Source organism: Heterodontus francisci, chromosome 16 (assembly GCF_036365525.1).
Source record: "Heterodontus francisci isolate sHetFra1 chromosome 16, sHetFra1.hap1, whole genome shotgun sequence".
NCBI lineage: Eukaryota > Metazoa > Chordata > Chondrichthyes > Heterodontiformes > Heterodontidae > Heterodontus > Heterodontus francisci.
The window spans coordinates 90,420,472-90,446,624 of NC_090386.1; the positions used below are offsets into that span (position 1 = coordinate 90,420,472).

General features: G+C 45.0%; 1 long non-coding RNA gene across 1 annotated transcript in view; it reads right to left on the bottom strand.

Moving 5' to 3' along the window:
- LOC137378513 (uncharacterized) overlaps positions 1 to 26,153 on the bottom strand; it is a 273,549-nt gene that overhangs the window by 53,542 nt on the left and 193,854 nt on the right. The window lies entirely within an intron of this gene.

Sequence of the window (26,153 nt, forward strand, 5' to 3'; positions counted from 1 at the left end):
GGTCATTGAACTGAAACGTTAACTCTGTTCCTCTCTCCACAGATGCTGCCTGACCTGGCGGCTGCTTTGCAGCTTTCTTTCAGCTTTGGCCGCACCCCCGCCCCCCCCCTCCCCCCCCCCCCCACCCCCACCCCCGAGCTTTTCCTGCTTTCATTTCAGACTTTGCGTATTCGCGGTATTTTGTGTTTTTGCTTCTGAAAAATTGCTGATCAAGTCGGGTAGAAAATACGTAAAAGCATCAGAGGAAAACATGCACAACACAAAGAGACCATCGCAGCCTATCTGATTCCAGTCTTCAGGAAAGAAATTCTTTTCATTTGGGGCTCCTTATCTCGAGAGACAATGGATACGCGCCTGGAGGTGGTCAGTGGTTTGTGAAGCAACGCCTGGCGTGGCTATAAAGGCCAATTCTAGAGTGACAGACTCTCCCACAGGTGCTGCAGAGAAATTTGTTTGTCGGGGCTGTTGCACAGTTGGCTCTCCCCTTGCGCCTCTGTCTTTTTTCCTGCCAACTACTAAGTCTCTTCGACTCGCCACATTTTAGCCCCGTCTTTATGGCTGCCCGCCAGCCCTGGCGAACGCTGGCAACTGACTCCCACGACTTGTGATCAATGTCACAGGATTTCATGTCGCGTTTGCAGACGTCTTTATAGCGGAGACATGGACGGCCAGTGGGTCTGATACCAGTGGCGAGCTCGCTGTACAATGTGTCTTTGGGGATCCTGCCATCTTCCATGCGGCTCACATGGCCAAGCCATCTCAAGCGCCGCTGACTCAGTAGTGTGTACAAGCTGGGGATGTTGGCCGCCTCGAGGACTTCTGCGTTGGAGATACGGTCCTGCCACCTGATGCCAAGGATTCTCCGGAGGCAGTGAAGATGGAATGAATTGAGATGTCGCTCTTGGCTGACATACGTTGTCCAGGCCTCGCTGCCATAGAGCAGGGTACTGAGGACACAGGCCTGATACACTCGGACTTTTGTGTTCCGTGTCAGTGCGCCATTTTCCCACACTCTCTTGGCCAGTCTGGACATAGCAGTGGAAGCCTTTCCCATGCGCTTGTTGATTTCTGCATCTAGAGACAGGTTACTGGTGATAGTTGAGCCTAGGTAGGTGAACTCTTGAACCACCTCCAGAGCGTGGTCGCCAATATTGATGGATGGAGCATTTCTGACATCCTGCCCCATGATGTTTGTTTTCTTGAGGCTGATGGTTAGGCCAAATTCATTGCAGGCAGCCGCAAACCTGTCGATGAGACTCTGCAGGCACTCTTCAGTGTGAGATGTTAAAGCAGCATCGTCAGCAAAGAGGAGTTCTCTGATAAGGACTTTCCGTACTTTGGACTTCGCTCTTAGACGGGCAAGGTTGAACAACCTGCCCCCTGATCTTGTGTGGAGGAAAATTCCTTCTTCAGAGGACTTGAACGCATGTGAAAGCAGCAGGGAGAAGAAAATCCCAAAAAGTGTGGGTGCGAGAACACAGCCCTGTTTCACGCCACTCAGGATAGGAAAGGGCTCTGAGGAGGAGCCACCATGTTGAATTGTGCCTTTCATATTGTCATGGAATGAGGTGATGATACTTAGTAGCTTTGGTGGGCATCCAATCTTTTCTAGTAGCCTGAAGAGACCACGTCTGCTGACGAGGTCAAAGGCTTTGGTGAGATCAATGAAAGCAATGTAGAGGGGCATCTGTTGTTCACGGCATTTCTCCTGTATCTGACGAAGGGAGAACAGCAGGTCAATGGTCGATCTCTGCTCGAAAGTCACACTGTGCCTCAGGGTAGACGCGCTCGGCCAGCTTCTGGAGCCTGTTCAGAGCGACTCGAGCAAAGACTTTCCCCACTATGCTGAGCAGGGAGATTCCACGGTAGTTGTTGCAGTCACCGCGGTCACCTTTGTTTTTATAGAGGGTGATGATATTGGCATCGCGCATTCCAGTCTTCAGGAAAGAAATACTTGCATTTATATAGCGCCTATCACAGCCTCAGTGCATCCCAATTCACTTTTCAGTCAATATAGTAATTTTGAAATGTAGTTATTGATGTCATGTAACACAGCAGCCAATCTGCACACACTCAGCTCCCACTAACAACTGACCAAATGTTTTGTTTTACTGATGCTATTTGAAAGATAAATCATAGTCAGGATACAGGGGCATATACCCCTGCCCTTCAAACAGGGTCACAAAGTCTTTTAACTGAGAGGGCAAATGAGGCCTCAGTTTAGCATCTTATTTGAAAGACAGCACCTTCCACCAATGAAACACTAGGACTTGATAATGTGCTTAAGTCACTGAGGTGAGACTTGACCCCATATCTTTCAGACTCGGATGTGGGAGTACAACCCACTGAGCCATGGCTGACATCTCACAGGTGTTTAGCAAATCTTTCATGGGGTGTTTACCCAACACTTCTCTAGAATTTGCTGAAACAACCAGCAATTGCCACTCCCACCCCCTCCCCAGTCTCCACTGTCACTTCATTCCATGTGATCGTCACCCTGCGCATAAAGAAATTATATTTACAATGTCTTTTCACCTCTCCCTTTTTCTAAGTTCGAGGCTATGCCTTCCGAATGAACCAAATTATCACATTGCCGGTTAGGGGAGCTTGCGTACATAAATTGGCTGCAGCGTTTCCTACATTATAACAGTGACTGCACATCGAAAATACTTTGTTGGCTGTAAAGTCCTGAGGTTGTCAAAAGCACTATATAAATGCAAGCTCTCTTTTTTTCTCTCTCTCCTTTTTTTCCTTGCTTTCTTGAATCTGTGACTTTGTTAAACATATTGATGCTGGACTCATCTACACCACCAGACACTATCTTCCCATCATAATTCAGAGTTTAAAGCACAGAGGATTGTACTGTACGACATTAGTAATGAAACCTGCCTGTCCACTATTTAACCAAAGCATTAACCAGTTCAAAAGAAAGGAGAGGAAAAGAATGTTTGTTAACAGAGCAGATAGAGGTATTCAATGCAAACACATTTTCTGATTACTATAACATAAACTGATCTCAGCCCGCAAGTGTATTTGTGCAATGGAGCTACATGTAACTTTCAATTCAAAGGTTGAATTATTCATCCTCAAATATAGCATTTTCATTGATTTCATACGGTACTAGTAACTACAGAGATGTATTTATTTATTTCTTGTATCCTAATGCTAGAGACATTTTTGAGAGAAAAATTTCAATCAGAAATAGTGACATTTTGAGTTTGTAGCTGATAACTGAGATTTTAACAAGTAGAAACATTTAAAAGATGCCAAATTTGTAGTGTTCTGACCAGCATATGCATCTGATAGCCTCCTTGCCTCAGGGATAATGCTCTGGCCTTTAACTTGGAAAATCATGGGTTCTAGCCTTGCTCTAAGGCCCTCAGTTTTAGAGAGCTACATGTCAACAACAACAACTTGCATTTATATAGCAACTTTAATGTAGTAGAATGTTCCATGGCGCTTCACAGGAGCGATTCTCAAACCAAATGTGATACCAAGCCCCATAAGGAGATATTAGGACAGATGACCAACAGCTTGGTCAAAGGGGTAGCTTTTAAGGAGTGTCTTAAAGGAGGAGAGAGAGGGAGAGAGGAGGAGAGGTTAAGGGAGGGAATTCCAGAGTTAAGGGCCTAGGCAATCTTACCAACTTTTCCGGTTTCGATGTAAGCTCAATTTCCTTTGTTTCCACTTGGGGCAATTTAACTGCTACTCTGGACCTGAGCCCATTACCTGTGTCTCCCTTATTATTTCAGACCAATATAACGGACACGGAACACAAAAGTCCGAGTGTATCAAGCCTGTGTCCTCAGTACCTTGCTCTACGGCAGCGAGGCCTGGACAACGTATGTCAACCAAGAGCGACGTCTCAATTCATTCCATCTTCACTGCCTCCGGAGAATCCTTGGCATCAGGTGGCAGGACCGTATCTCCAACACAGAAGTCCTTGAGGCGGCCAACATCCCCAGCATATACACACTACTGAGTCAGTGGCGCTTGAGATGGCTTGGCCATGTGAGCCACATGGAAGATGGCAGGATCCCCAAAGACACATTGTACAGCGAGCTCGTCACTGGTATCAGACCTACCGGCCGTCCATGTCTCCGCTTTAAAGACGTCTGAAAACGCGACATGAAGTCCTGTGACATTGATCACAAGTCGTGGGAGTCAGTTACCAGCGTTCGCCAGAGCTGGCGGGCAGCCATAAAGGCGGGGCTAAAGTGTGGCGAGTTGAAGAGACTTAGCAGTTGGCAGGAAAAAAGACAGAAGCGCAAGGGGAGTGCCAACTGTGAAACAGCCCTGACAAACAAATTTTTCTGCAGCACCTGTGGGAGAGTCTGTCACTCTAGAATTGGCCTTTATAGCCACTCCAGGCGCTGCTCCACACACCACTGACCACCTCCAGACGCTTACCCATTGTCTCTTGAGATAAGGAGGCCAAAGAGAGAAAGAAAGAAATATCAGTGTGCTGTTCAACCACACACTGAGCTTCTGCCCTCATTCTTCTCCAAAGACTGCCTATTCCACTCCTACCTCAGCCCATCTGTTGCTAAAATCCATATTTGTGCCTTTGTCAACTCCAGACCCAATTAATCCAATGCTCTCCTGGCTGATCCCTCATCTGCCAGCTCTTCCAAAGCTCTGCTGCCCTTGTCTTACCAAGCACAAAGCCTCAATCACCCTTCACACTTGTCCGTGCATGTTTAAACTGCTTCAGGACCTCACTGTCTATCTCTGTGGGCTCCTCCAGCCTTGCAACTCCTCCTGTCCCACCCCATACTCTTCTCTCCACTGACTGAGCTCCTGTGCATCCCCATTTTCTTTACCTTACCATTGGTTTCAGTGCCTGTGTCACCGAGGTTCCAGACTCTGGGATTTTCTTCCTACAGTCTACTGCCTCTCCTCTTTTAAAGCCTTCCTCAAAATCCACCTCTTTCATCAAGCTTTTGGGCTCCTGTCATATTGCCTCTCCATGGCCTGGTGTCCATTTTCTTTACGCCTCGGTGTAGATCCTTGGGATCATTTCCATGCTAAAGATGCAATAGAAATGCAAGTTTTTGTTGTTGCCATCCTCGATACAATCCAGGCTGACACTTCAGTGCAGCACTGAGGGGGTGCTACATTGTTGGAGTGCATCTTTTGGACTACAAAGGGATATAGATAGGTTCAATAAGTGGGCAAAGATCTGGCAAATGGAGTATAATGTGGGAAAATGTGAAATTGTCCATTTTGGCTGGAAAAATAAAAAAGAAACATATTATCTAAATGGTGAGAGATTGCAGAGCTCTGAGATGCAGAGGGATCTTGGTGTCCTAGTGCATGAATCGCAAAAGGTTAGTATGCAGGTACAGCATGTAATTAGGAAAGCTAATGGAATGTTATTGTTTCTTACAAGGGAATTGAATACAAGAGTAAGGAGGTCATGTTTCAGCGATACAGGGCATTGATGAGATCACATCTGGAGTACTGTGTACAGTATTGGTTTCAATATTTAAGGAAAGATGTAAATGCATTGGATGCAGTTCAGAGAAGGTTTACTGGACTAATACCTGGAATGGGTGGGTTGTCTTGTGAGGAAAGGTTGGACAGGCCAGGCTTGTATCCACTGGAGTTTAGAAGAGTAAGAGGTGACTTGATTGAATCATTATAAGACCCTGAGAGGTCTTGACAGGTTTCATGTGGATCAAAGGATGTTTCCTCTTGTGGGAGAACCTAGAACTAGGGGTCACTGTTTAAAAATAAGGGGTCATCCGTTTAAGACAGAGATGAGGAGAAATTATTTTTCTCAAAGGTTGTGAGTCTTTGGAATTCTCTTCCTCAAAAGGCGGTGGAAGCAGAGTCTTTGAATATTTTTAAGGCCGAGGTAGATAGATTCTTGACAAGCAAGGGGGTGAAAGGTTATCGGGGGTAGGCGAGAATGTGGAGTTGAGGTTATAATCAGATCAGCCGTGATCTTGTTGAATGGCGAAGCAGGTTCGAGAGGCCGAGTGGCCTACTCCTGCTCCTAATTTTTATGTTCAAGACATTAATCTGAAGCTTGACTGTCTGTTCACATGGATGGCACTATTCAAAGAAGAGCAGGGGAATTCTCCTAACTCAACATCTATCCCTCAATAACAACACTAAAGCAGATTAACTAGTTATTTACCTCATTGTTATTTGTAGGTCCTTGCTGTGCACAAATTAGCTGCTGCATTTGCCTATAAAATAACAATGTGTTGCAAAAGTTGTGAAGCATGTTCTGAGCATGTGCTAAAGTGTTACAAATGCATGTCCTCTTGTTTTATCCTATGTGGGGCTCTCTCTCTACCCTTTAGTCATGCACAGCCTAATCTGTGTGACCAGCATTCACAATTGATTGATTTCACATCATTGTTTTAATTGTTGTTTTAATAAAGTAATTCATGGGGCTAGGAATGAAAGATAATTTTATGCCAGTGAATTGTGTGCACTCACACAATAATATAACAGTAATACAAAATCAATAAATCATTATCAAACTCATGAGTACTGCCAATGCTGCAGTCCATATATGTTACAACTCTCCTTACAATGCATTGTCCATTGCAGCATCCTGTGTGATGTGCACTCATGACAATTATTGTCGCAACCCGCTATTCTCTACACATTACAATATGCTTTATTTTAATTTCCAAAATATACTTTATTCATAAAAATCTGTAAAAAATACATTACCAAACAGTTTCAAACAGCACCAAGTCAAAAAATACAAACAGTGCAAAGGAGATCAGTTTCCTTCGATACAGGAGTGAGTTGCCTCACAACCCTTCCATTTCATTTGTCATGCCATATACATTTTTACATTTTACAGCACACAAAATTTTCCCGATACAGTTCGAGGGGTTTCCCATGGATCCAGCCCCTCAGTTCAGCTTGGTGGGGGGACCTTACACTGTGGTCTTTCCCCATTGAGCCTTTGCTGCGGCTGCCCCAAGCTTTAGTGCGTCCCTCAGCACGTAGTCCTAGACCTTGGAATGTGCCAGTCTGCAACAATCAGTCGTGGACAACTCTTTGCACTGGAAGACCAGCAAGTTTCGGGCAGATCAAAGGGCGTCTTTCACCGAATTGATAGTCCTCCAGCAGCAGTTGATGTTTGTCTCGGTGTGCGTCCCTGGGAACAGCCTGTAGAGCACAGACTCCTGTGTTACAGAGCTGCTTGGGATGAACCTCGACAAAAAACCACTGCATCTCTTTCCACACCTGCTTTGCAAAGACACATTCCAGAAGGAGGTGGGCAATGGTCTTCTCACCACAATCCCAGGCAGCGGAGGCACTCATGTGAAAACCTCCCTGTACATGGATGACGTCGCCGTCTTCTGCTCGGATCCGCTGTCCGTGCGCAGTGTGATGATCATCTGCGACCAGTTCGAACTGGCCTCGGGAACCAAAGTTAACCACGGCATGAGCGAGTCCATGTTCTTTGGGAACTGGGCTGACCGATCCTTTGTCCCCTTCACCGTCAGGTCAGACTACCTGGGGATATGGTTCGGAAGGGCCGGGGCATGCACCAAAACTTGGGAGGAGCGAGTAGCCAAGGTACAACAAAATTTGAGCATGTGGGGGCAGCGATCTCTCTCCATTGTGGGTAAGAACCTGGTCATCAGGAGCGAGGCGCTCACATTGTTGCTGTACGTGGCGCAGGTCTGGCCCATACCCCACTCCTGCGCTGTGGCAGTCACCCAAGCCATTTTCCGCTTCATTTGGGGATCTAAAATGGACCGGGTCCGGAGGGACACGATGTTCAAATCTCTGGATAAGGGCGGAAAAAATGTACCCAACGTGGCCCTCATCCTGATGACCACCTTCGTGTGCGGCTGCATCAAGCTGTGTGTAGACCTCCAGTACGCAAACTCCAAGTGTCACTACATGCTGAGGTTCTATCTGTCCCCGGTGTTGCGAAGGATGGGCCTGGTCACATTGCTGCGGAACGCTCCATGCAGTTGGACCGTGCCGTACCACCTATCCTTCGTGGAGCAGTTTCTGCAGGAAAACATCTTTGACCACCGATCCATCAGGCAGTGGTCTGCACGGAATGTCCTCAAGGCCCTACGGGAAAAGGAGACGGGGGATCCTGTCGGATGGTTCTCCGAGCAGACTGCCAAAGTCATTTGGCGGAATGCCTCATCACCAGAACTTTCAAACAAGCACCAAGATGTAGCTTGGCTGGTGGTGAGAAGAGCCCTCCCCGTCAGATTCTTCCTGCACGCCCGAACTCCCGCCCCCTCCGCGCAATGCCCCCGCGGTGGCTGTGATGGGGAAGAGACGGTTGTCCACCTCCTCCTGGAATGTGTCTTTGCAAAGCAGGTGTGGAAAGAGATGCAATGGTTTTTGTCGAGGTTCATCCCAAGCAGCTCTGTAACACAGGAGTCTGTGCTCTACGGGCTGTTCCCAGGGACGCACACCGAGACAAACATCAACTGCTGCTGGAGGACTATCAATTCGGTGAAAGACGCCCTTTGGTCTGCCCGAAACTTGCTGGTCTTCCAGCGCAAAGTGTTGTCCACGACCGAATGTTGCAGACTGGCACATTCCAAGATCCAGGACTACATGCTGAGGGACGCACTAAAGCTTGGGGCAGCCGCAGCAAAGGCTCAATGGGGAAAGACCACTGTGTAAGGTCCCCCCATCAAGCTGAACTGAGGGGCTGGATCCATGGGAAACCCCTCGAACTGTATCGGGAAAATTTTGTGTGCTGTAAATGTAAAAATGTATATGGCATGACAATGAAATGGAAGGGTTGTGAGGTAACTCATGATTGTATAGAAGGTAACTGATCTCCTTTGCATTGTTTGTATTTTTTGACTTGGTGCTGTTTGAAACTGTTTGGGAATGTAATTTTTACAGATTTTTATGAATAAAGTATATTTTGGAAATAAATTAAAAAATTCCCTCAGTTCCATTCCCCGGCCTTCTCCCTGTAACCCTCGCTTCAGGAAGATCTCCTTGATATTGATGAACTTCAACTCTCAGATCTTATAAAGCAAGATTTAACAGGAGTGGTCAATGGGGGTGACTTTTATTATAACATATTACTCGTAGCTAAATAAACGGCACATTAATCAATCATCCTTATTTGGAGTAGTGTCTATTTTATGGGCATTTGTGCAGTTCAGTGGTAGTCTGTCATGCTGTTCAAAATAGATTACAGCCCACATACACATCCTCAACTTCATTTGCATAGCCATGTACCAGGAACAGAAACATTTTAGCTGCTTAATTGGAGGAAAATAAATTATGAGTTCTAAGTGTGTGTGTACTGCAGGTTTATTTTTTTTAATTACCCTGTTATTACCTACAAAATACTTAAAGGGATAGGCAGGGTAGATGCAGGAAAGGAGTTTCCCCTGGCTCGGGAGTCTAAAACCAGGGGACACAATTTCAAAATAAGGGGGAAGCCACTTAGGACAGAGGTGAGGAGAAATTTCTTTATTCAGAGGGTTGTGAATCTTTGGAATTCTCTACCCCAGAGGGCTGTGGAAGCTCAGTCATTGAGTATGTTTAAAGCAGAGATTGACAGATTTCTAAATACCAATGACAGAAAGGGATATGGGGATAGTGTGGGAAAAAGACATTGAAGTGAATGATCAGCCATGATCGTATTGAATGGCAGAGCAGGCTCGATGGGCTGAATGGCCTACTCCTGCTCCTATGTTCCTATGCTCCATCAGAAATTTTTTTGTGCATAAACTAATGAAGATCATTAATGAACAAGCAGGTGAGAATTTCTCTGGGCACTACTGCCAGGAATTTCCTAATGGATGTTCCTGATCAGTCACTGTAACTCCAGTAAAAGATTGGCGGAACATAGGAGGGGGCCATTAATTAGATTATGGCTGTTCTGTATTCAAGCTCCATTTGCCTGCCTTTGAGTCATATTCCTTGATATGCTTATCCAACAAAAATATATTGAAAATTTCAAGTGATCCAACATTCACAAGCTTTTGGAGGAGTCACAGATTTCCCCTACCCTTTGTGTGAAATAGTGTCTCTGATTTCTCTGCTAAATGACTTGGCTCTAATTTTAAGATCGTGCACTTTTATCCCATGTTCCCATGTTTACACACAATGCACCAAGGAAATAGTTTCTATCTATCCTTTTAATATTTTAAACCTTGATTAGGTCGCCCTTCAATCTTATAAACTCAAGGAAACACAAGCCAAAACCATACATCTTCTTGTAATTTAACCCTTTAAGCCTCGATATTATTCTATTAAACCTGCACCATACCCCTATCCAAGGCAAATAAACTCTGGATAGAAGCATAAGCAGGATATAACAGTTGATTGGGAAAAACGCCACACCCCAAGGAAATTCCCAGTGTGCGTGTGTTTTCTGTGATGCCATGAATACATTCATGAAGATCTCCTCTGTTCAGGATTTGCAGCAATTTCTAAAACGTGTTCACAATTTTCCCATGAACCAGCCACCAAAAGAAACCTTTGTGAACACGTTTGCATTGTCACCAAATGTAGCAACCCGTCTTGTACCCCTTTGTGGTGAATTATTATGGGCTGCTTCCAAACCTATGTGAACCTCAAAGTTCTTTTAGCATGGTCAGTGCAACACATTGCCTTATCCGTATACGTTGGACCACTCACTGCAGCCTAGCACCTAATGCGGTCAAGTCTGAGCTCAGAGTGTATTTAATACTGTTCAATTCAGACAATTTAGAGGCTTATACACAATGCAGTACACAGGCAATTCAAGTTACACTTTTCAGTCACAAGATAGAGTCATTAGTGAGGTATTTCTTTAATTGTGCCATTTGAACTGTGCAGTTAACTTTGCTAACTCCCGTTGTGCAGTTCAATAGCTGCCTTCAAGCTAAATGAGATCAATGGTGCTCATTGTTCCAAAAAAAGGCGACTAAAGAACTAAAAGGATATTAAAGTCAATTAGTTCTTGTGATGGTTCGGTGGGTTTATCTGGAGGGTACCTGAGCAATATGAGACCCTGAAAGTTCAAACTCTGTCTGTGGATTCGCTCAATAGTAAGTGTGCTCATGTGGAGCATAAATGTCAGATGGGACCAGTTGGGCTGAATGGCATGTGTTATACACTCAGTCTAATTCGATGGTATCAGTTCCCTGGATTAGGAAGGTAAAAGTTGACTAGGGCTCCTGCCCCTGAATACTACACTGTAACGTGCTCCATGTGTGAATGCTTGATGAGGATAGAAGCAGGCTGGACTGTGATGCCCCATGCAGTCCAACAGCTGCATACACTCACTCAAATGAATAATGGTCACCTGCGGGAGATTCCGATCACCAGGAATGTCTTTCCAAGTTGGGACACAGATTGGAATTTCACATTAAACTTAGCAATTCAGAAAAAGAAATTATGATCAAATCAGATATTTGCAAAGACCTAAACTCCTTACCCCATCCCCTATTCCATCCTCACCCCCTACCACCCTCCTCACATTGCCTCTATCCTCCATCTTTCTCCCTATAAGCAAACCCCTGTGTGCCAGCCATGGGTCAGTGGGTGCACTCTCACCTTCAATCAGAAGGTTGTGGCTTCCAGTCCCACTCCAGAGACTTGAGCACAAAAATCTAGGCTGACAATCTCAGTGCTGTACTGAGGGAGTGCTGCACTGTCAGAAAAATCATCTTTGGCAGAACTTGAGTTCTCCCTGGTGTCCTGGCCAACATTTATCCCTCAACCAACATCACTAAAGCAAATTATCTGTTCATTATCACATTGTTGTTTGTGGGAGCTTGCTGTGTGTAAATTGGGTGCTACGTTTCCTACATTACAACAGTGACTACACTTCAAGAGTAAACTTTTTTATTGGCTGCAAAGTGTTTTAGAACATCCTGAAGTTGTAAAAGGCACTATATAAATGCAAGTCTTTTTTTTCTCTCTAACCCCTTCCCCCACCTCAACCTTCAAATCCCACTCCCCTATAGTAGCATGTCCCCAAAGCCAATTACCCAGTACTAAACTGGGAGACCAGCAAACAGATACAACTTACTGATTTCCCCAACTTATCACTGGAAAGTGGTGAAGAAAAGGTACATGCTGACGACTGGGGTAAGCTGAGGGCAGGTGAAGGAGTGAGGAAGGGTAGAACTGTCTTCACAATAGAGGATATAAAAAACATTCCGGCAATAGCTGTAAATCAGGAGGTGGAAGGAAGCGAGGAAATTGGTGAAATTACAATCACCAGGGAAATGGTACTGAGAAAACTGATGGAGCTGCAGGCTGACAAGTCCCCAGGTCCTGATGGGCTTCATCCTAGGGTCTTAAAAGAGGTGGCTAATGAGGTACTAGATGCGTTGGTGTTAATTTTTCAAAATTTGCTAGATTCTGGAAAGATTCCATCAGACTGGAAAGTAGCAAATATAACCCCTCTATTCAAGAAGTGGTGGGGGGGAGGGGGGAGGCAGTAAACAGGTAACTATAGGTGAGTCAGCTTAACGTCTGTCATGGGGAAGGTGTTAAAATCAATCATTAAGGAGGTTATAGCTAGGTACTTTGAAAATCTCAAGGTAATTGGAAATAGTCAGCATGGTTTTGTGAAAGGGAAATCATGTTTATCCAATTTATTGGAGTTCTTTGAAGGAGTAACATGCACTGTGGATTGCTAATGGAATGCCATCCTTCATTACGAGAGGAATTGAAAAGAAAAGTAAGGATGTTATGCTTCAGTTATAGGGGGCAATGGTGAGACCACATCTCGAATACTGTGTGCATTTTAGGCCTCCTTATTTAAGGAAGGATGTAAATGCGTTGGAGGCGGTTCAGAAGAGGTTTACTAGATTGACACCTGGAATGAGTGAGTTGTCTTATGAGGAAAGGTTGGGGAGACTGGGCTTGTTTTCACTAGAGTTTATAAGAGTGAGGGGAGACTTGATTGAAGTTTATAAGATCCTGAACAGGCTGGACATGGTGGATGTGGAGGGGATGTTTCCTCTTGTGGGTGAGTCCAGAACTAGGGAGCACTGTTTGAAAATTAGGGGTCGCCCTTTTAGGATAGAGATGAGGAGAAATTTTTCTCTCAGAGGGTTGTGCGACTTTGGAACTCTCTGCCTCAGAAGGTGGTGGAGGCGGGGTCATTGAATATTTTTAAGGCAGAGGTAGATAGATTCTACAAGGGAATCAAAGGTTATGAGGGGTAGATGGGAGCGTGGAATTAGAGACACAAACAGATCGGCCATGATCCTATTGAATGGCGGAGCAGGCTCGAGGGCCGAATGGCCTACTTCTGTTCCTAATTCGTATGTTTGTATGTAACTAAGGATGAGGTGGAGAATGAAACAAGGTGAGCTGGTAGCCCAATGGGCCAGGAACAGGGCAGGTCAGGATTACATATCAGATAACTAGTGCCAGTGGGGAACCTGGGACCTAGGATCCATGACAACTGACCCGAGTAGGGTTACCAACCCTCCAGGATTGCCCTGGAGTTTCCAGGAATTGTAGATTAATCTCCTGAATATTGTTGTGTGAACAACACCCAGAAGAAAAACCATAAAGGCATTAAAATAAAGTTACTTCCTTAATTTTCCTTGAAGATTTTTGTTTGTTAATTATAAAAATATTGGAGATGGAGAAAGTACAGTACCTTTCATAAGCTCAGGATAAGCCAAAGCGCTTTACCGCAAAGAAACAATTTTTAGAGTGTGGCAACTGTTGTAATGTAGGAAACGTGGGAACCAATTTTCACACAGCAAGCTCCCACAAAGAACAGTGCAATAATGATCAGATAATCTGTTTTTATAATCATGGGGGCTGACAGAAAGATATTGGCCAGAATACCATGGACCCTATTCGTCTTCAAATAGTGGCCATTCAGTATTTATGCCCACTTGAGAGGGCAAAGAAGGCCTTGGTTTAATACCTCATCTTGGGCAGTGCGGCACTCCCTCGGTACTGCACTGATATTTTAGCCCAGATTATGTGCTCAAGACTCTGGAGTGACACTTTAACCTACGACCTTCCAACTCAGAGGTGAGAGTGCGACCCACTGAGCGACGGCTGACACTAGGACTGTTGCCGAACGCTGCTCAGCCTCCTCCCTCCCACATGCCTCTCCCCCTTCCCAGGACCTGTCTGAGGGCCTCACCTCACCCAAGGCTGGTAGAGAGGCTGACAGCCTAACCTTGTCTTCCTGGAACCAGCAAGCTGACTCTGGATGTCCAACTGGCACCCACAGCTCTCCAATAATATGCCATTGAGGCCCGAGGCCCAATTTTGTGCAAGTCTTGGGCCTCCGACTATACGTTTCCAGGCTGCTGTCTCAGGCCTGAAAAGGAACTAAAGCGAGTTTCCATCCTCATTTACACATTATTATTAATAAAATAAATGAAAATGTGAAGAGTGCACAGCAGGTTCCTCTCCAAGTCACACACCATCCTGACTTGGAACTATATCGCCGTTCCTCACTGTCGCTGGGTCAAAATCCTGGAACTCCCTTCCTAACAGCACTGTGGGTGTACCTACCCACATGGACTGCAGCGGTTCAAGAAGGCAGCTCACCACCACCTTCTCAAAGACAATTAGGGATGGGCAATAAATGCTGGCCTGGCCAGAGACGCCCACATCCCATGAATGAATTAAAAAACGGTCAGTCAGCATCTGAAAGACAAAGTTTAACAACCAGTTTGGGCGGGCTATTCACCAGAACTCTATTGAATGTCTAACCTGTAAAAGTTAAACTGCCTTCCTCCCTCTCTCATTCTGACTGGCCTGTGCTATATTTGCAGCATTTTTCAGCGTTGAATTTATGTCTGTAACACCCATGAGAGGAACACTTCGCCTCAGTGGAACACACAGAGCAAAATTGAGCAGGTTCCAATGTGGGTTTGTGATTTACCCTTCCCATTTCGCGTTCCCTCAGACGACGCTTTATGTCCGATTCTGGCCTCTTGCGCATCCCTGATTTTCATCACTCTGCCATTGGCCTTAAGCTCTGGAATTCCCGAAACCTCCTCGCCTCTCTTTCCTCCTTTAAGATGCTCCTTAAACCTACCTCTTTAACTGAGCTTTTTGGTCCTGTGTCCTAATGCTCGGTGTCAAAGTTTTGGCTGAGTATGCTTATGTGAAGCGTCTTGGGATGTTTTATGCTGTTAAAGGAGCTATATAAATGCACGTTGTTGTTATTGTCTACATGATTAAGACGAGAACCTAGTCTATTATTTTAGCATTACAGCAAATACAGCAAATTATTTTTGATTCTACTATATCCTATTTATCAATACCATGCAGTTTAAAGGTGTCATACCATTAATTTTAAAATTAAGCCTTTATTATTAATGTTATTATATATTAATATCATTCTTAGTCTTCTACTTTCCACTGGTTCAGGTACAGAAACAGATGAGAGAATATCTCACCTTGTTACGCATATTGCTCTGGCAACACAGTCAGGCTGTGGAAGGGGTGGTTGTGGGGGATGGGGAGATGGGGGAGGGGAGGATTTCTTATTCTTGTACTACAGCTGAGTCAAAATGGCAGTTCTGGCTCGGATCCAAGAACAAAGCCTGTCAATCATTGTGGTTTTAGTTGTGAAGGTCATCAGTTTTTTTTAAAAAAATAGTGTTTGCAAACTGCCCATGTGAAAGCCATGACGAGCTAAGGTAGAGTTTTATTTGTGTCCTTTTGTGTATGCTGCCGTTTTCAATGTATTCATTAATGGAATAGAGGGCTTCACATCATTAGAATCGTAGAATGATGCAGCACAAGAAGGCCATTTGGCCCATTTTGCCTGTGCTAGCTTTTTAAAAATTACTCCCATTTCCCTTGCTCTTTCCACATTGCACTGCAATTTCTTTCTTTTTAAGTACTTAACCGGTCTCCTTTTTGAAAGATATTATTGAATCTGTTTCCACCACCCTTTCAGGCAGTGAAAGGAAAACAACTGTTCACCAATACTCTCTCTGCCTCTTAACCAATTTTCTATCCACGCTGCCTCTGCTCATTAATCCTTCGCTGAACATTATCTTGGGAGATGCTACAGACTGGCATCTCTCCTGCTGAACTGCATCATAAAGTAAGTAGCGCTGTTGACTGCTGTTGCCAGTTCTACCCCTCAGGCTTTATCACCTATATACACCTTTCATTCACACATTCTGCCTGTAGCAGGATATTACACAGCAGAGGGGGAAAAATTGAAAATTATTATGTTGGATTAAGCAAACAGGAGAAACTGTCTCCGCTGGGAGCAGAGTCGGTAACCGGGGGGGACACAAATTTACGATAATTTGCTAGTGAACCAGAGGGGGACCTGAGGACGGTTTCTCTTTTTACACAGCAAGTTGCTGTGATCAGCAATTCACTGCCGGAAAGGGTGGTGGAAGCAGGTTCAACTGTAACGTTTTATAAGGAACTTGGACCTCAACTTGGAAAGGTGTGGGACTAATTTGGATAGCTCTTTCAGAGATCCAGCACTAGTACGATGGGCTGAATGGCCTCTTTCTGTGCTGTATCAGTTTCTGACTCTATGAAGGAGATATGGAAAGTCCTGAGCCACACAGAGCAGGACTGTCATCCGGTGAAATAGGAACATAGGAAATATGAGCAGTAGTAGGCCATTCGGCCCATCGAGCCTGCTCCGCCATTCAAACAGATTATGGCTGATCATCTACCTCTATACCATTTTTCCCCACTATCCCCATTTCCCTTGATGTCATTAACATTCAGAAATCTATCAATTTCTGTCTTGAACATGCTCAATGATTGAGCTCCCACAGCCCTCTGGGGGTAGAGAATTCCACAGATTCACCACCCTCTGAGTGAAGAAATTCCTCCTCATCTCAGTCTTAAATGGCCTGCCCCTTATTCTGACACTGTGTCCCCTTGTTCTAAACTCATCAGCCAGAGGAACCATCCTCTCAACATCTACCCTGTCACGACCTGTAAGAATTTTGTAAGTTTCAATGAGATCACCTCTCATTCTTCGAAACTCTAGAGAATACAGGCCCAGTTTCGGCAATCTCTCCTCATAAGACAATCCTGTCATCCTAAGGATTAATCTGGTGAATCTTCTTTGCACTCCCTCTACGGCAAGTATATCCTTCCTTAGAGAGGAGACCAAAACGGCACACAATACTCCAGGTGCGAAATGTCTCTTTCTTTAGCTCGGTGCCAATTTTCTGTCTGATAATGCTCCTTTTTCCTTTGTTAATGATGTTATGTAAGTGCAAGTTCTTATTTATCTGAGTGGGGTGGCAGTTCAGTATTACAAGTGGCAAAGGAGGGGGCAAATCAGCTGGCAGGGGGGAGGGGGGGTAATAAAAACAGAAAATGCTTGAAATACTCAGCAGGTCTGACAGTGTCTGTGGAGAGAGAAACCAAGTTAATGTTTCAGGTCCATGACCTTTCATCAGAACTCAGCTGTATGGGGGGCAGGAGAGGGGTCCTGTTTCTCACAATTGTCGAGTGTTCTATCCTAAAAAGGAAGTGTAAAGGTATTTGTATGTGCATGTGCAAGTGTGTGCGTGTGTATCTGTGGCTGTGTGTGTGGCTGTTTGTGTGGGTGTGTGTATGTGTCGGGCTGTGTGTGTGTGTGTGTGTGAGAGAGAGAGTGTATGTGGCTGTGGTGAGGATAGGATTCTGCATGACTGTGATGCCCCTACTGTTGAATAGCTTGCCGACACTCACTGCCACATTAAGAATGGCCTCTTGTGCAAGGTGCCAGTGTGTCTGTATATTTATATCCCACTGTAAGTCACTGCCATCAGGAATGGGGAGAAAGGAAAGGAAAGACACTTAAGATGAAACTAATCGAATCGTAGCCAGAGAATCACCTGTAATGGCTTCTCTTCCTGCTCCTACACTGTTACCTCTGGTGTCCCCCAAGGATCTTTACTTGGTCCCCTTCTATTTCTCATCTAAATGCTGCCCCTCGGCGACATCATCCAAAAGCACAGCATTAGTTTTCACATGTACGCTGCGACACCCAGCTCTACCTCACCAATACCTCTCTTGACTCCTGCACTGTTGCTAAATTATCGGACTGCTTATCCGGAATCCAGTACCGGAGGAGCAGAAATTTTCTCCAATTGAATATTGGGAAGACTGAAACCATTGTTTTCAGTCCCCTGCCGCCCCCCCCCAAAACTCCGTTTCCTAGCAACCAACTCTATCTTCCTCCCTGGCAACAGTCTGAGATTAAGTCAGTCTGTTTGCAATGTTGGTGTCACATTTGACCCCAAGATGAGCTACTGACCTCATATTCATGCTATCACTAAGATCACCTATTTCCATCTCCACAACATCGTCCAACTTCATCCCTGTCTCAGCTCATCTGCGGCTGAAACCTTCAGTCACGCCTTTGTTACCTCTAGACTTGACTATTCCAAAGCACTCCTGGCTGGTCTCCCACGTTCTACCCTCCATAAATTTGAGGTCATCCAAAACTCTGTTGCCCATGTCTTAACTCGTACCATTTCCCATTCCCATTAGGGCGGCACAGTGGCGCAGTGGTTAGCACCGCAGCCTCACAGCTCCAGGGACCCGGGTTCGATTCCGGGTACTGCCTGTGTGGAGTTTGCAAGTTCTCCCTGTGTCTGCGTGGGTTTTCTCCGGGTGCTCCGGTTTCCTGCCAAAAGACTTGCAGGTTGATAGGTAAATTGGCCATTATAAATTGTCACTAGTATAGGTAGGTGGTAGGAAAATATAGGGACAGGTGGGGATGTTTGGTAGGAATATGGGATTAATGTAGGATTAGTATAAATGGGTGGTTGATGTTCGGCACAGACTCGGTGGGCCGAAGGGCCTGTTTCAGTGCTGTATCTCTAATCTAATCATATCACCCCGAGCTCGCTGACCTACATTGGCTATCAGTCAAGCAACGTCTTCATTTTAAAATTCTCATCCTTGTTTTCAAGTCCCTCTATGGCCTCGTCCCTCTCTATCTCTGTAATCTCCTCCAGCCCCACAACCTTCCAAGAAAACTGTGCTCCTCTAATTTTGTCCTCTTGTGCATCCCTGACTTTAATCTCTCCAACATTGGTGGCGGTGCTTTCAGTTGCCTAGGGCTCCAAGCTCTGGGATTCCCTCCCTAAACCTCTCCGCCTCTCTACCTCACTTCTTCCTTTAAGACACTCCTTAAAACCTACCTCTTTGACCAAGCTTTTGGTCATCTGACCCTGTTTATCCTTTTTTGGCTCTGTGTCATACTTTGTTTTATAATGCTCTTGTGAGCGCCTTGGGACATTTTATTACATTTAAGGCGCTATATAAATATAAATTGTTGTTGTTGTTGTTGAAACCCAGGGAAAGATATTAAGGCAGGAGAGATTCATTAAGGTGAAAGTTATGAGGAGGGACCAGATAAACAGGGAACTCCTTCCAAACAGAATATAGGAAGTTAAGATATAGATGTGAAAAATTAAGCACTGATACGATAAAGAGTAAAAAACTATTTCCACAGGGTCAGTGAGTTGGTAACTAGAGGACATCAATTTAAGATCACCAGCACGGGACAGGAGGAGAGGTTAGGGGTATGTTTGTTACACAGGTAGTTGTGAAGGACGTTGAATGCACAATCAGAAACAGTAGCTGAAGCAAAATCCAGCATTGCTTTTAAAAAAGAAAATGGATAAATATTTATCAAAAAAACTTAAAAGGTGCAGGGTTAAGGAAGAGGAATTGGACCCAGCTCTTTCTAATGCAATGGGCTGGATGACCTCCTTGACTGCGGTGAAGTTCGAACCTATTCTATGAATCTGGTGTCGGAGAGGTTGTTGGAGGGCTGCTGGCTTAAGGCTGTCAGACGGTCTCTCAAGTTACCTAATGTTAACAAACTACTCAAGCCTCAAGCTTTGATCTTGCAATGCAAGGTCTCAGAAAACCCCTCATCATCTACCCACTGGAAGCTGCATTTCATGAGATGTTCGCCCATCTTATTCGCGCAGATCTGATTCCCTCGAGTAACCAGTTCAAACTCACCAACCTCTTAAACATACAAACATCACCATCAGGTGGCAACAGTGAGTCCTTTGTCAGATCCCACGGACATTTAATGTTTTAAGCAATCATGGATGAATAATGTGGTTGGGGGGCTGGGGGTGGCGGGGCGGTGGGGGGGGGGGGGGGTTGGGGAGCACAATTAACACAAACAATTCTCCATGAACTCTTTATAAAGATGGCTTGAAGGTCAGTGGAAACAATGTCAATTGGAGCAAACTAACTTTGGTTTCTATCAAACATTTTGTTAACATTCGTGTTAAATCAAGGACAGGTCAGAAATCTCTGTAACATAGAATTTATACGTGTGCGCTGTTAAAGATATAGTTTAGGAGGCTGAAATAATTTTTAAAATCATTCAATCGACTTAATCATCATAAATTGTGCTCTGTCGCACAGAAATTGTGTAATGCTGATGGCTTATGAATAAAGATCAGGGGAAGGAAAATCAGGCATGTGTTAACAGGAGGGAAGGAAGGAGTATATTGGATGCTGTTGAGAGCGAGAAGGGGTTGGGGAAATGGAGAGGGGGATGGAGTGTACTAGTTATGCAGGGTGAGAAGGGATAGGTGAATTCCCTATCTCTGTAACCTCCTCCAGCCCTACAAGCCTCCGAGATCTCTGCATTCCTCCAATTCTGGCCTCTTGGAACATCTGCGATTTTCATTTCTTCACCATTGACATTGCCTAGGCCGTAAGCTCTGGAATTCCCTCCCTAACCCACTCCACTTCTCCATCTCCCTCTCCTCCTTTAAGATGCTCCTTTGAACATACCCTTTTGACCAAGCTTTTGTTCACCTGTGCTAATATGGGCTCGTTATCAAATTATGTTTGATAACGGCGGCACAGTGGCGCAGTGGTTAGCACCGCAGTCTCACAGCTCCAGGGACCTGGGTTCAATTCTGGGTACTGCCTGTGCAGAGTTTGCAAGTTCTCCCTGTGACCGCGTGGGTTTTCGCCAAGTGCTCCGGTTTCCTCCCAAGGACTTGCAGGTGATAGGTAAATTGGCCATTATAAATTGCCCCTAGTGTAGGTAGGTGATAGGGAATATGGGATTACCGCAGGGTTAGTATAAATGGGTGGTTGTTGGTCGGCACAGACTCGGTGGGCCAAAGGGCCTGTTTCAGTGCTGTATCTCCAAATAAAATAAATAAACGTTCCTGTGAAGCACCTTGGGATATTTTACGGTGTTAAAGTTGCTATATTAATTATTGTTTTCAAGAATACTCACAACAATTATTTTTATTCGTCACCTGCTGACTCCACTCTGAGGCAATGGCAGTAGAAGAGGTCAAAGAACGTCATAAGATGCCATTAAGCTGTGGCATTTTAGTATCACCCAGGACTGCCCTTAAGTCATCCAGCTAGAAACGATGAACAAATCGTCCGACCTGATTAGATTAGATTAGATTAGAGATACAGCACTGAAACAGGCCCTTCGGCCCACCGAGTCTGTGCCGACCATTAACCACCCATTCATACTAATCCTACACTAATCCCATATTCCTACCACATCCTCACCTGTCCCTATATTCCCCTACCACCTACCTATACTAGGGGCAATTTATAATGGCCAATTTACCTATCAACCTGCAAGTCTTTGGCAGTGGGAGGAAACCAGAGCACCCGGTGAAAACCCACGCAGACACAGGGCGAACTTGCAAACTCCACACAGGCAGTACCCAGAACTGAACCCGGGTCGCTGGAGCTGTGAGGCTGCGGTGCTAACCCCTGCGCCACTGTGCCGCCCATTATTTTACATTAAAGGCGACAGCACCTCAGATGAACATTAATTCAATATTTGTGTATTGGGATGTGCAAATGAAAGAGAAGCAGATCAACAGCTATAAAAAAAACAAGTGAGGAGAATGAAAAGAAAGGTTGAGAGACCATAAAGGAAAGACCGAGAATTGTGTTGGGGGGGGGGGGGGGGGGGGGGGAGAAGGAGAAAATGAGAAATGAGAAAGGAAACAAGAAAAGAGAAAGAAAACCTACATTTCTATAGTGCCTTTCACAGCCTCAGACTGTCTCAAAGCGCTTTACAGCCAATGAAGTACTCTGTACAGTTACTACTGTATTGTAGAAAACATGGCAGCTGATCTGTGCACAGCAAGCTCCCAGAAACAGCAATGTGATAAAGACCTAATCATCCGTTAACAGCAATAGAAAGAGGAAATGAGGAGATGAGAAAAGATGGGGGTGAATAAAGTCAAGAGATGAACTGGTGGGACGGTGAGATCGGGAGAGGAAATAAAGGCGTAGGAAAGATTAGGAAAAAGAGTAAGGGACAGAGTAAGGTGGTGTTGTCGAGAAAGAATGAGACAATAACTTGCATTTATATAGCATCTTTCAGATAGTAAACTGTCCCAAGGTGTTTCATAGCAGCATTTTCAATCAGCATTTGACACTGGTTAACGTAAGGATATATTAGGACAGGTGATTGATAAAGGAGATAGGTTTTAAAGGTAGAGAGATGGAGAGGTGCAGGGAGAGAATTCCAGAGCTTTAGGGCACAGGCAGCTGAAGGCACAACCGCCAATGGTGGAGCGATTAAAATCGGGGTTGGTCAGAAAGCAAGAATTGGAGGAGCTCAGAGATCTCGGAGGGTTGTGGGGCTGGAGGAGGTTGTAGCAATAGGGTGGGGCGAGGCCAAAGTGATTGTAAAATAAGAAATTGAGAGAGTCAGCTGCTGCAGTTGTACGATCTCGATTTCTTGGATTTCAAAGTCAGGGCAACAATGCACCAACTTCTGTTCTATTTTCTGACCTTCATTTGCAATAAAACCCACAAGGGAGCTGTTCTGTTCTCCCCCTCCTCCACATCCCACCTTCCCCCTGCTGAGTAATCGCATCAGTGGATTCTCATCTGTACCTTCAGCGATGTCAGTGATGCTGTCTATTCAGTCAGTGGAGCACTTTCAAATGAAAATCACATGCCTGCTCAATAAGGTACATGGTTGACTTCATGTCAGGAGCTGAATCTAATTCATCAGTTAAACTAGAAGCGTCCACATTTACTGCAGAATAAACCAGAGGTGGTGCATATAAATGTTTTATGAATGTTCAATGAAGTCTGCAGCTGAAAAACAAATCATTATGAAGGCAAGTATTGCCTCAGAAAAATGAATGAATTCTTGGCGATTGTTAAATGTTCTCATATATTATCCTTTCCTTCTCTCTCCTTACTGTCTCTGCCACCTCTCCTGAAGATACTAATTGAGCACAAAGATCATCACCATTTTTGAAGAACTTCTGATTTGCTACAAGTGTCCTTTTTGCCTCTCCCAGGAGCAGCAGGTTGGGAGTGTTTGTACGTGGGGATGAAAGAAGCTGAAGGATGGGCGAGTGTGTATGTGCCTAGTGGCTTCTTCTCATCCAGGATACATAGGTATTTGTTCTCGCAGTTGTCTTTCTCAGTACCCCACCATCTGTCTCTCACTCTGTGTACCTACAGGCAATAGTGTCCTGCTTATTACTATCTTGCCACAGCAATGACAGGCTTTAAGCACTCAGCCATTTAAATTACACCCAAACTCCAAGCCCGTCCTTCTCAGCTTGTCTGCCGCCTTTGACACAGTTGACCACAGCATCCTCCTCCAATGCTTCTCCACCAGTTAGTTGAGACTGCACTCGCCTTGTTCCGTTCTTATCTATTCAGTTGTAGTCAATTACCTGCAGTGACTTCTCTGCCCACTCCCCGCACCCTTGCCTCTGGTATTGTCCCAAGGATTTATCCTTGGCCCCCTCTGCTATTTCATCTATATGCTTTCCCTTGGCCGCATCATCTAAAAACACAGCATCAGTTTTCACGTGTACACTGATGACACCTGGCTCTACCTCGTCACTAGCTCTTTTGACCCCTCCACTGTCTCTAAATTATCAGACATCTAGTGCTGGATGAGCAGAGACATACTCTGCACTAAATATTGGGAAGACTGAAGCCATTGGCTTCGGCCCCTCCCAACAAACGCTGTTCCCAAGCTACAGACTCCATCCCTCTCCCTGACATTTGACTGAGGCTGAACCAGACCGTTCACAACCTGGGTGTCATATTTGACCCCGAGATGAACTTTCAACCACATATCCGAGCCAACACTAAGACCACCTATTTCCACCTCCATAACATCGGCCAACTCCACCCCTGTCTCAGTTCATCTGCTGCTGAAACCTTCATTCATGCCTTTGTTATCTCTAGACATGAGGATTCCAATGCTCTCCTGGCTGGTCTCCCACATTCTACCCTCCCTAAACATGAGGTCATCCAAACCTCTGTTGCCCGTGTTCTAACTTGCACCAAATCCCGTTCACCCATCATCCCTGTGCTCGCTGGCCTACATAGGTTCCTGGTTAACCAACACCTCAATAGGTTCTGCAAAGGATTCAATGCGTAAGGCATAAACTGATTCCGATCGGGAAATCGTGAGGAATCCCTAACTGAATTATAGTATTCTGCAGGAAAAGGTTATATCAGGGGAAACATTCACTAAATCAACAGGGTTCTGGGCTTCTGTTGTTTTCTCCCCGACTCCAGCCTATCTGTGTCCCAGTCCAGATCTTACACCTTGCAGTCCATTGTAGGACACTATTCTTTTGGCGTCCACAGAATTCTCAACCAAGACCTATTTCGCGTCACTACCTTTCTCACTGTTATGTTTTTGCCAGTTTGCTGGACATTTTATATATCTGATTTATCTCAGAGCAATGCAGATATGACCCTCGTTCTAAATCAACAACAGGTTTCTTTACTGTACTTTAAAATATCTCAGCACTTACAAGATTTCAGGACAATATCCTTGTCTTGTATTTACTGGAACCTTCCATCCTGTCTTTTTAGTTTCAGTTCCAACAATTCTAGGCTTAAGCAATCAAACACAGTGAACGCTGATCAGTGAACAAACTAATACAATCAAACCCAGATCAATCAAATCATTGAACACTACACTCACTAATTTGAAAAAGCTCTTGAAGATCTCTTCACTCGATGTTTTCAGTCCCTAACTCTTATTTGTTGCTTGTTTTCTCTTGTGACAGAGCTTTGAGAAGGTCTTTCATTTGCCAGGTGCTGAGTGAGTGCAAGTTGTTGTTCAGAATAAACAATCCTGCCACAAGTTGTATGTGCTGTAGAGGCAACATTATCCAGATTGAGCCACAGAATGTCCTTTGCAGACTGTAATTCTTTACGAGCAGCTTCACTGTTTCAGAATTAGACATGCTGCATTTTCACCACAGAAAAATCAGAAGGGATTTAGTGGGAATGTGGTTTAGAGTTTAGGAATGAGCTGGGCACAATGTAAAAATCAATGTTTTACACTCACACACGCACACTGACATTCTTACATGCACTCATACACACTCACATATTCCCTCAAATACACACACATACCCACACTCACTCTCACAAGCAAACACTCACATTCTCACACATGTTCTTTTTTATTAGTTCATGAGATGTGGGCATCGCTGGCTAGGCCAGCGTTTTTTCCCAATCCCTCATTTCCCTTGAGAAGGTGGTGGTGAGTCGCCTTCTTGAACCGCTGCAGTCCATGTGGTGTAGGTACACTCACAGTGCTGTTAGGAAGGAAACTCCAGGATTTTGACCCAGTGACAATGAAGGAACAACGATTTAGTTCCAAGTCAGGATGGTGTGTGGCTTGGAGGGAAACTTGCAGGTGGTGGTTTTCACAGCATCTGCTGTCCTTGGTTTCCAGGTGGTAGAGATCGTGGTTTGGAAGGTGCTGTCAAAGGAAGCTTGGTGAGTTGCCGCAGTGCATCTTGTAGATGGTACACACTGCTGTCACTGTACACGGTTGGTGGAGGGAATGAATATTTAAGGTGATAGATGATGATCCAATCAAATGGGCTGCTTTGTCTTGGTTGGTGGCGAGCTTCTTGAGTGTTGTTGGAGCTTCATTCATCCAGGCAAGTGGAGAGTATTCTATTTTACGCATTGTAGATGTTGGACAAGTTTTGGGGAGTCAGGAGATGAGTTACTCACTGCAGAATTCCCAGCCACTGACTCACTCTTGTAGGCACAGTATTTGTATGGCTGGTCCAGTTAGTTTTCTAGTCAATGATAACTCCCAGGAATATGATACGAACATACGAACATATGAATTAGGTGCAGGAGTAGGCCACTCGGCCCCTCGAGCCTGCTCTGCCATTCAACAAATTCATGGCTGAACTGATTACTCCACATTTCCACCTATCCCCGATAACCTTCCA